Genomic DNA, 15,868 nt, shown 5'->3' with positions numbered 1-15,868 from the left:
AAAACAAGAACACTAGAAGAAATTTTATCCTCTGACACCACAAGTACAGCAAGCAGTAAATACAGCCTAACTCTTGGCCATATCAACATAACTAACACCTCATACTAATGCCCTATCAGTTCCTTTTACACAATGCATCACGTCCGGCTTTCAAAAACAATTCCAAGTCATGGTACAAGGCAAAAAACACAGTCTGAAAAGACAAAGAAAACACCCGAACCAGACTCAGATATGGTAGAGATTTTGAGATTATCAGACTGGAAATTTAAAATAACGATTACTATGCCTAAGGCTCTAATGGAAAAAAAGGATAACAGGTAAGAAAAGATGGGTAATATAAGCAGAGAGATGGAAACTCTAAGATAGAATCAAAAGGAAATGCAAGAAATCAAAAGCATTCTAACATCAGTAGACTGGACATGACCAAGGAAAGAATCAGTGAGCTTGAAAATATGTTAATAGAAACTTCCTACACTAAAAAGCAAAAAGTAAAAAGAATAAAAAATAAAGCACCCTAGAATATCCAAGAATTGTGGGGCAATCATGAAGGGTGTAACATACGTGTAATGAGAATACCAGAAGGAGAAGAAACAGAAGAAATATCTGAAGTAAAAGGATGCCATTCTCTCTAATTTGATCTCTAGATTCATGTATTCCCAATCAAAACGTACAATATGTTTTTAATTTTGTTTGTGGAACTTGATAAACTGATTCTAAAATATATAGAGAAATACAAAGGTCTAAGAGCTAAGATCTCTTAAAGTGGAAAAGCTTGCCCTATCAGATATTAAGATGCTAAAAAGCAATTGTAGTACAGTGTGAATACACAACTCATTAACACTTGTAAGACAATAATCTCCCTGAAGAACAATGAGAATGAATGGCCTTTTTGATAAATTATTGTGGAACTATAAAACACCCATATGAAATTCAACTCCTGTATCAAAACATGAACAAAAGTCAATTCCAGGTGGACTATGGACCTAAATGTTAAACTTGAAACAATGAAGATTTTAGAAGATTATATAGAAAGAATATCTTTTAACTGAAGGATAAAGATTTTATTTTAAAATAAGGCAATAAAGGGGCATCTGGGTGGCTCAGTCAGTTAAGCATCTACCTTTGGCTCAGGTCATGATGTCAGGGTCCTGGGATCCAGTCTCACACTGGAATTCCTGCTCATACTCTCAATCTCTCTCATATAAATAAATAAACTCTTAAAAAAAAAAATAAGGCATAAAACCACTACCACAAAGGTAAAGACTGATACATTTGACTACATTAAGGAAAATAATTTGTTCATCAAAAGATGCCTTATCAAGGCAGTGAAGAGGCAAGCACAAAGTATGAGAAACTATTTGTAAAATATGTAACTGACAAAGAGCTATATATCTGATATGTAAAGAATTCCTAAAATTCATAAAGAAAAAGGCAGACAAATAATAGAAAAATGAGCGTAAGGGTTGAACAGGTATTTAGAAGAGGATACCCAAATGACCAATAGTTACCAAGGTGTTCAACCTCATTAGTAATCACCACAATAAGATACCACTATACTCCCATCTGACTGGTTGAAATGTAAAAGTTTCACAAGACCAGTGAGATAGAAAGATCACCAGTGCACAGCAGAATATGAAAAGGTCAAGTTGCAGAACAGAATACATATTAAACAAATAAACAGTAATAACCTATGATGGGAAATATCAAGGCCATGCCGGAATAACTCATTGGCTTACAGCCAGTCTGCCTAACAACTGCAGAGAGCCAGTTATCCCACGTGAATGCAAATTCAAATGTAAACAGCACTTCAAGGAACTGGTCTAGTTCTTGGGAATAACATCTGAAGGCTAAGGTGGAGAACCTGAAATTCCGTCCCATTGATTCAGCCTCCATGAAGAGTATAAAAAGTGCCCTTGACATGGGCACCAGAGAAGTTTTCCTCCTTTGCCCCAGGCACTGAGATGGGCCTTTCACAGGGGAAGACAGATGGGACAAGGTAGCCTTTTATGACTGTGAAAACCAGTTAATAAAGACTCCTGCTCAATATGTGTGATTGTTGCTAATTGAAATATGAGAGAAGGGCTGGCTATGGTTCCTTTAGTTATGCCAAAGCAATTTGTAAAGAAACTAGTGGAACCAGTTGTTTTGCATTTTAATCCAGTCAAATAAACAACTTGTCATGCATTTGGAACATTCTTATCTCTTCCTAAAAGTGGGGGGAAACAAATACTCTGAGAGATCTCCTACTTTTGGAAGCAAGGGACAAATGTGGGCTTCCTGGCAGGGCTTTGGACCAATAGGAGGCCCAGAATTCTAGAACAGGTAAGAGAACAGAGAAATGTCAACTAAGGCATCAGTTAGAGAGGGCTTCCCACAGCATGGGATGTAATGAGCAGTGATAACGATGGTGCCGTGGTCCTGAGGATGGGGGTAGTGTGGTGGGTGGTAGTAGAACTGACAATGGTGATGGTTCATGGTACTAGTGGAGGAGACAACGTTGATGACAAAGATGGTGGGGAAGTGGAGCAGGTTAGGGGAGTGGAGGCAGTGAGGGTAGGTGGTTGGTGATGGTGGTGGTGGTAGCACTGATGGTGATGAAAAGTCCTTGATCCTCTATGGAAAGAATGTAGCGGGGCCCATCAAGGCTATGACAGCTGGGACAAAGAAGCCCAGAAAGACCTATGATACCCTGCCACAGCCAGGGAGCCAAGCACAGGATGGGAAATTTGGTTCCAAGTAAAGGTACAAGTTGTACACTGCAAAGTTAATTATTCTCATCAGGTTTTAAAAGAACATGAAAGTGGGATTAACATGCAACATCCTCCGGATTACTATGAAAACCTTCTGGGCAAGAGTGGATGAGCAAGAGAGGTTTTCCAATACTAGCCCTCTTTCCTCCCTCATCCAATCCACCCCACACCCTGCAGATGCTCCCTCCTCATGCCTTCTCTCTGTCTCACTTCAGGCTCCATCACTGCTCACACTGGTACCTGGCTCCCTGTGGCAACCCTCCACTTACGTGGGCCAATGTCCTCCAATCTGCAGTTTTCTGCAGCTAGAAACCCAGCTCTCTTAGCCAGAAGGCTTACAGAAAGACCTGGAGAAGGAAAGGAACTCTTTGCACTGAGATCTTAGGTACTTGCCTGGGGAAGAAACATGAATACCTCACGCCTCTTCTGTGTCCCACCATGAGTCACAGACCTCATAGCTCACAGGGCCTGGGAAGAAGCCAGGTGGAGATTCTAGGGTCTGGCTAGGCCCTGCCCCATATGGCCATTACCCCTTAGGGCAAATATACCTTGTGGTAACTCAAATCAGCCTCCATGCATGGCTCCCAGGAACCTAACTCAGCCTTCCTAGGCCACACAGAGCCAGCCTGCCTCTCTCACATGAGCACACTACTGCAGCTGAAAGGAACAGCATGAGTTTGGTCCCAGGGCTTGGTGGCTGGCAGATGTGACAACATTCTCATCACCAGGAAATGAAACTGCCAGATTGCTCCGCAGGCCCAGCCCAGGGAGGCCATGTCAGCCCTAGGAGGGCTGGGAATCCTGGGTGGGCAGAAAAGGAGATCTGTACCATCCCCTAAGGTCTGGCCATACCTCTCTAGGAAGCCTAACTGATCCACCCATCTGGGCACCTGTTCCGCTTTCTCAGGGAATCCTGGTAAGTCTCTCACTCTCACACCTTCTCTCTTCTGGGTTGTAGCAATAAACCAGTCGGCCACAGGCATCTGGTGTTTCGTGGCTTACCAAGCAAGGCTCTCCCATCATTCAGCTTCCTAGACTGAGCTGCCCATCCCCCAGGGCCCTGTGCCCCTGCTCCATCTCTGTGCCCAGGGCATTCTGACATCAGTTTTTGCTCAAAGATTTGAGAGGGGGCAAAATTAGGTAATATAATTTTTTTAATGTTAAGCACAGATGTAATATAAAGCAAAAGCAAACTTCCTTGAATTTAGATAGAGCAGGAGACTGAGAATTCCCATGCTTTCCAGGGACCCTCACTCCACTGGGTACTCGGGTGCTCCCATGGAAGAGTGCAAGAGTGTTGTTAGACATCATCACACTGAAGCCTATCAAAGCCCCAGACCCACTATATTAGCACCACTATACCCACTCTCAGGCAGACACTTGGGGTGGCTATGGGATTTTCCCAAGGTCCCAGAGCTATCAGGAATCATGAGTGTGTGTGTGTGGCTCCCAGCCCAGCCTCCTTCCAGCAGAGCGGGCCCCAGTGCCACCCACAGTCAGGTCCCACATCTGGCTCATTAGCTGGCCCATCTGCTATTCTGGCATCTCCTTTCCAGGTCACGGACGAGCCATGGCAGGTCTCAAGTTCCTCACATCCACAAACCATCCCAATCCACCCCAACAGAGACAATCATATGACAATGGAGGTTTTCTCAGTATTTTGTATGGTAGGACTCCAAATGCCTTTAGAAAACTTGGCTATTTTGTGGACCTGTGAGATCAAAGAAAGTAAAGAGCTATGTGAACCCAGCTTCATGACAAGTGCCCCGGTTCCCTACACCCAGAATGTAGCCCCCAGACATTCTGGCACTGACTTGGGTGGGGTGTCTCTAAACTGCATACAATGCTCTCTCTGGCCTGAAAACTCCTCCCAAATCCCCTTCCCCTGACCAACTCTGCTCTTCCTCACAACTTAGCTCCTGGGAAGCCCTCTGGGCACCTCTGTGCTGAATTTGGAGTCCATCCTTCAGGCTGTTCTCTCTTGGAGCTTGACCACACTGTTTGTCCTTGTGTGTCCTTATTGTCCCCTGAGATCCACCATCACATTCTGTAGTGCTGTTTGTTGAAAAAAGCAGAAAGAGAAAAGAATGTAATGGTCCTTTATAAATGGCCATGAGAATTTACCAATGTGAGGCTGGCATTATCTGTAGTAAGAAAGAGAGGGGAGAGGCAAGGAATGCAAGTTGGAAATGGAAGAGGCGGGGTGGGAGAGAAAGGAAGACTGGAGATCTAGAGACAGAGCAGGTTTGTGGAGGACAGAAGATGAAGGGCAAGCTCCCCAGATCCAAAGCCTTCCCATGAGAGAATGCAAAGCAGAGTGGCTGGGGGTCAGCTGCTTCCCGGGGCTCCTACTGACAGTAGGAGGAAAAAAGAGGGAGTAGGGTTAGAAGGCTGGTCAGCTTCTCTTTCTCTGCTCCTCACTCTCCCTCTTGCGCACTGTGGCCCCGGTCCTTCTAGGGCTGGCCTGTAGGCAAGTGGGTTAGGATTCTGAATAAGACTATCTCCAAAGAAACTCTCTCAAATACTGTCTTCCTTTTTCTTCCCTCATATTCTTGAAATGGAACATTCCCTGCACATTTTCTTTATAAACTCTGCATGTGGTGGTCTTTATAAACTCTGTATTCCTAGTCTTGCTAGGAATCTATCATACCGGTGATTTGCTCAAACTGAATGAGACAAGAAGAGTCCCATTTTAACACTGACCACACTAGTTTAAAAATGGCAAAAGGAAATAAAAATCACAGCACTAAGCATGGGAGAGGGGGCAACCAGTAGAGTTTGAATAAAATCAGATGGAACTATCCTGATGGGCAAAGAGCAGAGGAGGTAGCCATAGAGGCAGATACCTAGGAGGTGAGTGCCTCTGCTCATGGTGGGTCTGGGGAGACCCTGTGGTCAGAAGGTACAGGCACAGAGGGCAAGAGACGGTAGGAAGAAATGAGGGGGAGTCCTAGCTCTATCTAGAAAGAGCTGTGTCCAAGAGCACATCCATCATATGCTTTCCTCCCTTGTGTAGGCAGAACAATAGAACAAGACGGTATCCACCCCAGGCTGAACCAGAGGGTACCCTCTAAAACAAAGTAGACAGGATCTCTGGGAAGGCTGAGGGTCCTAGTGCTTGTGTTGGCATCACAAGAAAAGGCTTTCTCATTTTATCAGGGCAAGGGGTAGATGGTATCCCTGCCATGACCCCTAAATGGCATCCTGCCAGTCAGCACACCTAAGGCTCCCACTTGGAGGAGAGGACTGCTGAAGAAACAGAGCCACATGATGGTACTGAAGACCAGCACCAACCACTTATGTTAAACTATAAATTCTTCATTCACAGATATAAATGGATAGCCAATGATTCCAAGATCTTTGAGTAAAATAGCCCACAAAGGAACCAAGATAAACAGAACAATAAACCCAGGAGAAATAGAGATAGTTTGGAGAGTAGGAAATAACTTAAAAAAACCTACTTAGTATTCTCAGTGAGATTCTAGGAGGTTTTTCTTCCATAGACAAAAAAGAAAAAAAAATCACTGGAAAAGAGAAAATAGAAAACGTTCTTGGAAATTAAGAAATGTAACTGTCAAACAAAAAAGATGCAAATAAATGAAAGAAGTACCTGAGAACAGTGTTCTCAACATGTGATCACCAACCAGCAACATTAGCATTCCCTTGGGAACTTTTTAAAGTGGGAATTTCTGGGTTCCAGCCTGAAATTACTAAATCTTAAATTGGGGGGAGGGGCCCAGCAATCTGCCTTTTCACAAGCCTTCTAGGAAGACTGGGATGCACCTGAAGTGTGAGAACCACTGATTTAAAACATAAAACAAAAATACAAAGAGGTGAGAAACATGAGAGAAAAATTTAAGGACCTAGAGAACCAGCTGAGGAAGAGCTATGGAAAGGGAAGACAGAGACTTATGGGGAGTACATAATCAAATATGTAATTTCAGAAAATGTCCTTCAACTTACGAAAAAAACCTTTAGATTGAGGAGCCTGTTTTTTTTTTTTTTTTAAGATTTTATTTATTTGACAGAGAGAGACACAGCAAGAGAGGGAACACAAGCAGGCGGAGTGGGAGAGGGAAAAGCAGGCTTCCTGCTGAGCAGGGAGCCCGATGCAGGGCTCGATTCCAGGACCCTGGGATCATGATCTGAGCCGAAGGCAGACGCTTAACGACTGAGCCACCCAGGCGCCCTGAGGAGCCTCAGTTTTATCCCCTCAGAATTGCTGGGTCGATTCGAGCTAATAGATGTAAAAAGTCTGTAACCTCTCACAGCCCAAGGCAAGCACTCAGTAACTGTTATTACCCTCATCACTGTTTTGTTTGGCATGTATCCTTCCAGACCTTTCTCTACACCTGTATAAATAGTCTTGTTTGTGGTTTTTGTCATAAAGTTCATCTTACTGTACATAGTGTTTTGCAACTTAGTTTTTGTATTTAATAGGAAGTTCTCCCGTCATTTTCTCTATTTGCTTAAATTACTACATAGTATCCATACTTCACCTGCCTCTTGTTGATGGCTTTTTTTAAAATTATAAATAATGCTATACTAAGTTCCAGTCCTACCAACAGTGTGTGAAGATACCAATTTCCCTCATCAATACTTGATATTGTGAGTTTAATTCTTGATAAATGTTAGTAAAAATAAAAGAGCCTTTTTGCTACATTTCACTGCTTCTGACTTCAGGTGGGGTGACTTCTTTCTTGTGTTTGTTGACCATTTATATGTTCTCTTCTATAAGTTTTCTGTTCTTATCCTTGGACATTTTGGTTATTATTAGCTTTTTGGAAGGCTAGTGATTTTGGTAAGTTTTTCTGTACTAGGCTTCTTTCCTTTGTTTTTTGCCTGTTTTTGCTTTTTTATTAATTCTAAGTTTGTCTACGGAGTTTTATTAATTCTGTCATTGAATCGCCTGTACTTTCTAGGTAATTATGATATCCTCTGAAAATAATTATAATCTTTGCCCCCCCGATATTATTTCTTATTCATATCTTACTGTCCCATGAGATTTTGACAAAGAAGGCCAAGCAGAACATGAGGTCACAACCTAAACTTACAGACCACATGAAAATAGAAGACACGATAAATGAGAGTCAGTAAAGGACTAGCAGCTTTAGACTGCCAAGAACTTCAAGAAGTGGAACTAATGGCCTAGATTATTAAAAAGGCATGTGTACAATGGTTAAAGAAACAAAAGATACAATAAAAAATAGAAGCAACCACTTAGGTAAAAAGAGACCTATTCTTTTATAAGAAAAAAGAAAGATTTTAGAAATAAAAAAATACATCCATTGAACTTTAAAACCCAAATCCATTAAGCAGCAGAACCACAACTAAAGAAGAGTTAGTGAATCAGAAGGGAGGTTAAAAAAATTACCCAGAATGCAGTACGGAAAATTAAAATAAGGGAAAAAAGTATAAAGAGATTAAGAGACATGCAAGATGGAACAGGAAGAGGCAACATTAGCCCTCAAAAAGATCATTTTTCAGGGCGCCTGGGTGGTGCAGTTGGTTAAGTGTCTGACTCTTGATTTTGGCTCAGGTCATGATCTCAGGGTCATGAGATCAAGCTTTGCATCGGGGCCCCATGCTCAGCAGGGAGTCTGCTTAAGACTCTCTCCTTCTCCCTCTGCCCTCCCCTGCCCCACACACTCTTTCCCTCTCTAAAATAAATAAATAAATCTTTAAGAAAACAAACTGCTCTTCCTCCCTCATATTTTAGGGTTTAATTAACCCAACTACAAACCCTAGTCCTATACCCATTACTTGGCATTTTCTCTCAGACAACAGGAAGCTAATCAAATGCTTACTATATAGCAAATATACTTGTTATAAAAATATATTTTCCTTAGATCTGCAAAAATAATTTCAAGGCCATTTGCTAGTATCCTGTGCCTAAATGAGCGTGTATTTGTAACAAAAGTACTGTGTACTTTCTAATTCCACTGCATAACAATTAAAAAAAATAGATCAAGGAACTGAATTCCTGGGGCAGGAAGGAGTGAGGGAAGGCCATTTGTCATAAAGTCACCATGGCAATTGCCAGGGCCTCCCTTTCATGGTAGGCCAGCCAATGGTGTCAACTCTTCAGAATGAGATTCTAGGTGATGTTTGTGCTGGTGAATTAGAGCAGAGAGTTGGTGATGCTAGGTCATGGGTCATTTCCTTAGTGGCTCACAGCCACAGGCTGCAGCCCAACCCCAGTAGGTGCCCTGTGGTCTCAGGTCTGGGTCTAGAGGTCAGGTCCATTGGGCCAAAGGTGTTACCATTGCTGAAAGCAACTCCAGGGACTTTAGCTGGATCATGTACATGCATAAATGTAGGTTGACTGTATACAAGAACATATGAGCTAGACACTAAGCAATATCATGGGGACATAGCTGTGGGGAAGGCAGCCCATCAGTGAGTTCATGTAAAAACTCCCTACATGTGGCCATCTTACCCTGAAGACCAACATTAACAATTAAGTCCACCTCTCTCTGTTTCTTTCAGGAATGTGTATCTTAGAAAGTAACCTTGTCGGGGCGCCTGGGTGGCTCAGTTGGTTAAGCGACTGCCTTAGGCTCAGGTCATGATCCTGGAGTCCCGGGATAGAGTCCCGCATTGGGCTCCCTACTCAGCGGGGAGTCTGCTTCTCCCTCTGACCCTCCTCCCTCTCATGCTCTGTCTCTCATTCTCTCTCAAATAAATAAATAAATAAAATCTTAAAAAAAAAAAAAAGAAAGAAAGAAAGTAACCTTGTCTTTGGCATAACTTTCTCCAAGCCTTTTTAATACATTTAGGTTTTTTCTGCCAGGAGGAACTTTTCGAATAATGAATTCCATATGTGTATATTTTTCAGTGGGAGATGGAAGGATTACCTTTATTTGTCAGTAAAATTTCTCTTTGCTCTAAGAAATCATTATATTTAATAAACCCTAAACGCTATAAGAAGTTGCAAAAGAGGGGGTGGAATGGTCCTTCTTTCTTTGGGGGGAGCTTACAATGGAAGAGATAAAAAAAATACACATCTTTCATATTCACATGATTTTATGCATCCAAACATGTTAAAGGAAAACATTTCTCCTAACAATTTTTCAAGGTCTGCAATAAATGCTTGAGTGATTTTCAAAAAAGAAGGTATCTCTGGCAGCCTTACCCTGCAGACACTCTCAGGGGGAGGGGGGACTGGAGAAGCCTTGTCAAAGTTCTTCCCCTAGATAACTCAGTACCAGGAGGAGTGAAGGCGGCTCCCTGGGGAGGCCCTGGGAGAAGGGCTGAGAAGGGCTGAGTTCTGTGTTGGTTATGTTGGGGTTGAGATGGCTGTAAGATATGCTGGTGGGGATATCCAGAAAGAGATAGGCAAAAAGGCCTGGACCAGAGATCTAGGTGTGTGGGTGCTGGGCACAGAGCAGTTATCTGAGCACAGATGGAATCACTGAGGGGCAAGATGGAGAAAGAAGGCTGGGATAGGAATCTTAGGAATCCCTCACATTTGGGGGGATGGGAGAGAGGTGTAAGCCTGTGTAGAAGGTAAGAGCAAGAAAAGGTCCAGGAGAGAAGTGTTGATAGAACAGGCTTTCAAGCAAGGTGATGTGGTTGGTAGGGTCAGGAGAATGAGGACTCAGAAAAGGCCACTGAATCTGGCAGCCCTGGGAGTCTTAGGACCTGCATAGGGAGCAGCCCCAGAAAGTAAACACACAAAGTATAGAAAGAATGCTGGTCCAAGACTGAGGGGTGCTGACACTCTGGGCAAGCCAAGATGGACCAGTGGAGGTCGAACCATCAGCTCTTCCAGGAAGTATGATGGCACCAGGCAGGGGAGAGAGTGAATGGAGAGAAGAGGGAGGTCATGGTCCAGTTCAAATAGAGGAAGAAGCCATCAAAGATGGGAAAATCAGAGGGAAAGAAGGCCATAAGCAGAACACAGCCTAGGGGATCCAGGGTGGGAGGGGATAGTAGTGTTGGCAAGAGGGACAGTAAGATGAGAAAGCTCCTCTGAAAGAGGGGACGATTGTTCCAGGAGCCCAGGATGTACCTGAGAAAGAAAGAGGAGCTGCTGAATAGGGCTGAGTCAGGAGAGGGCTAAAGATAAGAAAGAAGGGGACAGGAGGGTCAGAGTGAGAGAGAGGACAGTGAAGACAGTCTGTGGGATACCAACTGGCCAGGCCACAGCACAAAGTCAACTTGGGACAAGCAAACAGCGTTGCTTCTGAGAGAGACCCTGGCCTAGTCTGCTGCAGAGAAAATAAGCCCAAGGTCATGTTGGCATCGGCCCTCCTTTTTCCTGAGCTCCAGGGACCTCAAGGTCTACAGGGGGACCACACCACCAGTGGTGGCTTCTCTTTTGGGAACATTATCCACACCCCCAGCCTAGGAAGTCCTTCTGTCTGGCATAACCACTTTGGCCTTGGTTTGTTTCTGGAGGTTTCCTCCCCTCACCCACAGCTTCCAGGGGAGGGAGGCGATGCTTCCAGTGCAATTCCTTCTGAAATGCCTGTCCAGGCTTATAGGGTTTCCAGCTGTTCTGGAAAATCAATCCATGCCACACTTGTCCACTATGAGGATGCAGACAGGCCCTTGGTTGGGAGGAGTTCTCTGTCACAGGATGGCTCAGACAGCTGTGAGAATGGACTGAGGAGGCTAGAAGCCAGCCCCATTAGGAAGGGGTCATAGTCGTCCAGGAGGAGTGATGGAAGCCTGGACCAGAGGGGTGGTGATGGAGAAAAGTGAAGCGGGGGGTGCAGGGACACATTTAGAAGGAGTGGGTAGAGTATGGGGGTGAGGAACAGAGGAACCAAGGCTGGTCTCATACTGAGCAGCACTGAATGTTCTCCTCTGAAAAGCAGACTTCCAAGTATACCACTTCCTGAGATAAGTGTACCATTTTCCTGAGAGGGGGTGGAGGGTGGGCAGGGCCTCTGGACAGGAGCATGAGAAGGCCAATTCTCATGGCCTGCATCTACAGAGACTTCCCTGAAAGATCCACAGCCAAAATCTCTGAGCCAGCTCTGGGAAGGCAGTGGGAAGTCCAGTCTGATAAGACCACCTCAGATCTGACCCCCCAACCTCTCTCACCTCCTAGCCTGGGCACCGTCATGGCAGTCTGGGCCTGGGGGTCTGGCCAGACTCTTTTCACGAACCTGAGAAGAGGAATCACCTTTGATATAAAATGATGTAGCTTTCCACAAGATGGGCATTTTTGTTTTTTACCTCTGGGAAATGGAGTATTTGTTTTCCAAAAAAACAGATTCTTGGGTAGAAAGAAGGTGTGAAGGGGAGAGAGAGCTAGGGGCCAGATGGTGAAGGGTACTGTGTGCTAAGATGGGAAGTCTGAGCACTGTGCAGGGAACACCAAACATACTCTGTGAAACCTCCATCTCACCCTGTCAACCTCCCAAACCCCCGGCTCTACCACAGGTCCATCATCTCCCAGAACCATGCGACCTTTAGACCCAAACCCAGATCCCATTCTAACCAGACCATGAACTCCTATTCAAACCACTCTCCTTTAGTCTCACATCTATTCTGCAACCTCCTAGACTCTTGGACTCCAGGCCCTCAATATACTGGCCTAAATACCTTGCCGAGCTAGAGCTCAAATGACCACCTGAACTACATCTCATCAACACCCTAAAGTCTCTTGCACTGCTGTTCCCCTGCCTGTCCAATTCCCTTGTCAACCTCACACTCAGCCTTCTCTTATCTGGCCCCCTAAATCGGTTCTCTTCTTCCACAGTAACAGAGTTTTAGCTGGGAACATGGCTGCCCAGCTAGACCCATTTCCCGACTTTCTTGCAGCCTAAGTTCTCACCAACAGAATGAGAGCAGAAGTAATGTGCACAAATTCTCTTTCACATACCTAAAAAGAAATGATTGCTTTCCACTTCTGCTCTTAGCCCCTTTCAGGAGCTGGAACACTGAAGTGACAGAGACCTAGCTTTGGCCATGCAGCCATACCAGCACAGCCTATAGAATGGCAGAACAAGATAGAAGGGATCTAGAACACTGAGTGGATCTAGAAAATGAGCCACTGCACCAGCCTGGGCCACTTTCCTCCCTTTGGACTGTAATGTGAGAGAGAAATAAACATTTATTTAATCCACTCCTTGTTAACAGCAGATTCTACTCTAGTCAAATATGTGGAGGAAAATGCCATCCCCAATCAGGACAGTACCATCATAAATCCCTTGTCTCCCAACCTCAGCTGAGTTCCACTTTCACTTGATATTGGTCAGCAACCTTGCAAATTCACATAGTGAAGGCTACACACTCTCATGGTATTTACCAGGCCTCTGTCCAACCTCACTTTCAATCAATAATACTTGTCTCTTACGGCACTAAAGATGCTAAGACCACCAAACAGGGTCTCCCACCATGTCCCAACCACCCCTGCAATCCTCTACTTTTACCCCAATGGTAGAAGTATCCTTCTCTCTGTGCTCTGGTCAGACTCCCTGGATTAAAATCACAGCTCCACTATATCAGTTTCCCTTTCTTCAGCAGTAAAATGGAGATGATGACAATATGACCTGACAGGATGGTGAAGAGTAAATGAAATAATGCATATAAAGGAACTAGCACAATGCCTGGTATATAGTAAGCAATGGCCACCTGGCCAATACTGCTAAAACAAAGGTGACCACATCACTACCTCATGGAAGCCCTTCACTCAATCTCCATCACCCACAGAACAAAATCCAAACCTCTCAGTGTGAGGCCCTTCATGCAACATCAGCCATTTACCCCTTGAATCTTCTTTTTTTTTTTTTTTTAAGAGAGAGAGCAAGCAGGGGGTGGGGGTGGGGGGAGCAGTGGAAAAGAGAATTTCAAACAGACTTCAGACCCAGCGTGGAGCCCAATGTGGGGCTTGATCTCACAACCCTAAGATCATGAACTGAGCTGAAATCAAGAGTTGGGCACTCAACCAACTGAGCCACCCAGGTGCTCCTACTCTCTGTCTTGAACTATGCTCCAATACCAAACTGCCCACAGGTCTAAAAAATAAAATAAAATCAATGTTTACTCATTTGACAGATATATATATATTAAAATGCCCACCTCTAGGGGCACCTGGGTGGCTCAGTTGGTTAAGCAACTGCCTTCGGCTCAGGTCACAGTCCCAGGGTCCTGGGATCGAGCCCCACATCGGGCTCCCTGCTCAGCGGGAAACCTGCTTCTCCCTCTCCCATTTCCCCTGCTTGTGTTACCTCTCTTGCTGTCTCTCTCTGTCAATTAAATAAATAAAAAAAATAAATAAATAAAAAATAAAATGCCCACCTCTGCAGTATTAATGACTACTCTAATAAATTAATTCCCCTTCCTGAAAAAGAACACCCACCTCCCTAAAAATCACCAACATGAGAAAGAGTCTATTTTTCATCTTGTGTCTGGGAAATGATACTAAATTCAGTTTCCTTCCTTGTTAAATAATATAGTTAGGTTACCTCTTTTTAGCTCTAAAATGTGATGCTATCCTAAAATGGCTGTGGGAAAAAAGCAATCTTTATAGCTATTTTTAAATCTTATTATATTGTTTAAATGCACTTGAAATGTTGTATCCTGTGGAAAGGGAATGAGACTCTTTTGAGAGGGACAGATGATACATGAGCCAGATGGTGAGGCTGGCAACAAAGGGATGCTGAAAATGGAAAGAGGTCCAAAGTGGCCAGAGAGGACAGTAGAGACAGGGGAAGGTCCTCAGGGAGAAGCCAGTCCCAGGTTTGCACAAAGCCTGGCAGCACCGGGCTGCAGCCTCCTGTCTCTTCCTTTTCCTGCCTTCCCAGAAGAACAAGAAGAACCCTAGGGAGTACTTATCACAAGACAAGAGTCTGCTTAGCTGACCAAGAATGCTTGTCAGGTCAAATAAAGCTGCCCTTCCTTCAGCTAAGTCATCTGTAGGTATTTCTGGGGGAACAAAAAGAGCAAAGGCCAGAGGGGCACTGCCTAGAGATTCCAACACAAAACTTAAAACACAGGTCTATCAAGACATTGCATTTCCTGATGAAGAGATTTTGGGTAAGTCAAACCCATTCTGAGCAAAGTCAGAGTTAAAGGAACTTTATTCAAAATACTAATTCTGGTGCTTTTCTGGAGCCAGGACCTATGACCAATTCCTCAAAACTATCAGAGTATCCAGAGTATCCTGTTCCCTGACTTATATAGACAACTTCTAGGGCATTCTTTAGGTGTATACTGAGTAATGCGGTGGCCAAACAGTTTAACTTCAAAAATTAACAAACCTTATATGAATGCAAATACACTAAATAAAGGCATAGAAATATAGTTCAATAGATTCAGGTGATATAGCATTAAATAAATAAATGTTTATTTAAGCTCTTTTAATAAGACTTTTTATGGAAACATATAGCCAACCTCTGGCTTACTTCCAAAGGCCTTAGGTAATCAGACCATGAAGCTAGAGGAAAGGCACTTGGGAGGAGATACTGCAGGCCAAATACTGAGGAGAAATAAATATCCTTGCAAGCTCAAATCTATAAAGTGGTGGCAGAATTATGGACTGATGAAAAACAGTAGAGCTAGAGACCAAAGTAACAGCAATCACCAGGGAATAGTAGGTTTTCAGGACACAGACTTAGAGGCTAAAAGTTTAGGTAATAATCCCTATCAGGCTTTCTCCTCAAACACGGCAGCCCTCGTCAACCTTAAAAGCAGCTGACTGGGCATTCCCTCCATTCATTAAAACTTCACAATCACTGCACTTCCTCTCATACTTGACAGAACTGCTGAAGCATTAACGATATTGCTACAGGAGACCAGACTCCAGTCCATTACTCCATTTCTGCACAGAGACAGACATTGCTGGCTGCCCATCAGCAGCTAGACGGTACTTCCTTACTAATGCAAACCCAGTTTTGCTCAGGGTCAAGAATATGCTCAACTAAAAAAACAATTTCCTCAAATATTCATAAACTTACGAATGAATAGTATATATCCATACAATGATGAATAGAATATATCCGTACAATGGAATATTATTTGGCAATAAAAAGGAATGAAGTACTGATACATGCTATGACATGAACCTCAAAAACACTAAGTAAAAGAAGCTACACACAAAAGGCCACATATTTTATGATTCCACTTAGATAAGAGATCCAGAATAGGCAAATGTAGAAATA

This window comes from Halichoerus grypus, chromosome 1 (assembly GCF_964656455.1).
Source record: "Halichoerus grypus chromosome 1, mHalGry1.hap1.1, whole genome shotgun sequence".
NCBI classification, from domain to species: domain Eukaryota; kingdom Metazoa; phylum Chordata; class Mammalia; order Carnivora; family Phocidae; genus Halichoerus; species Halichoerus grypus.
Note: the sequence above shows the minus strand (reverse complement) of the source record.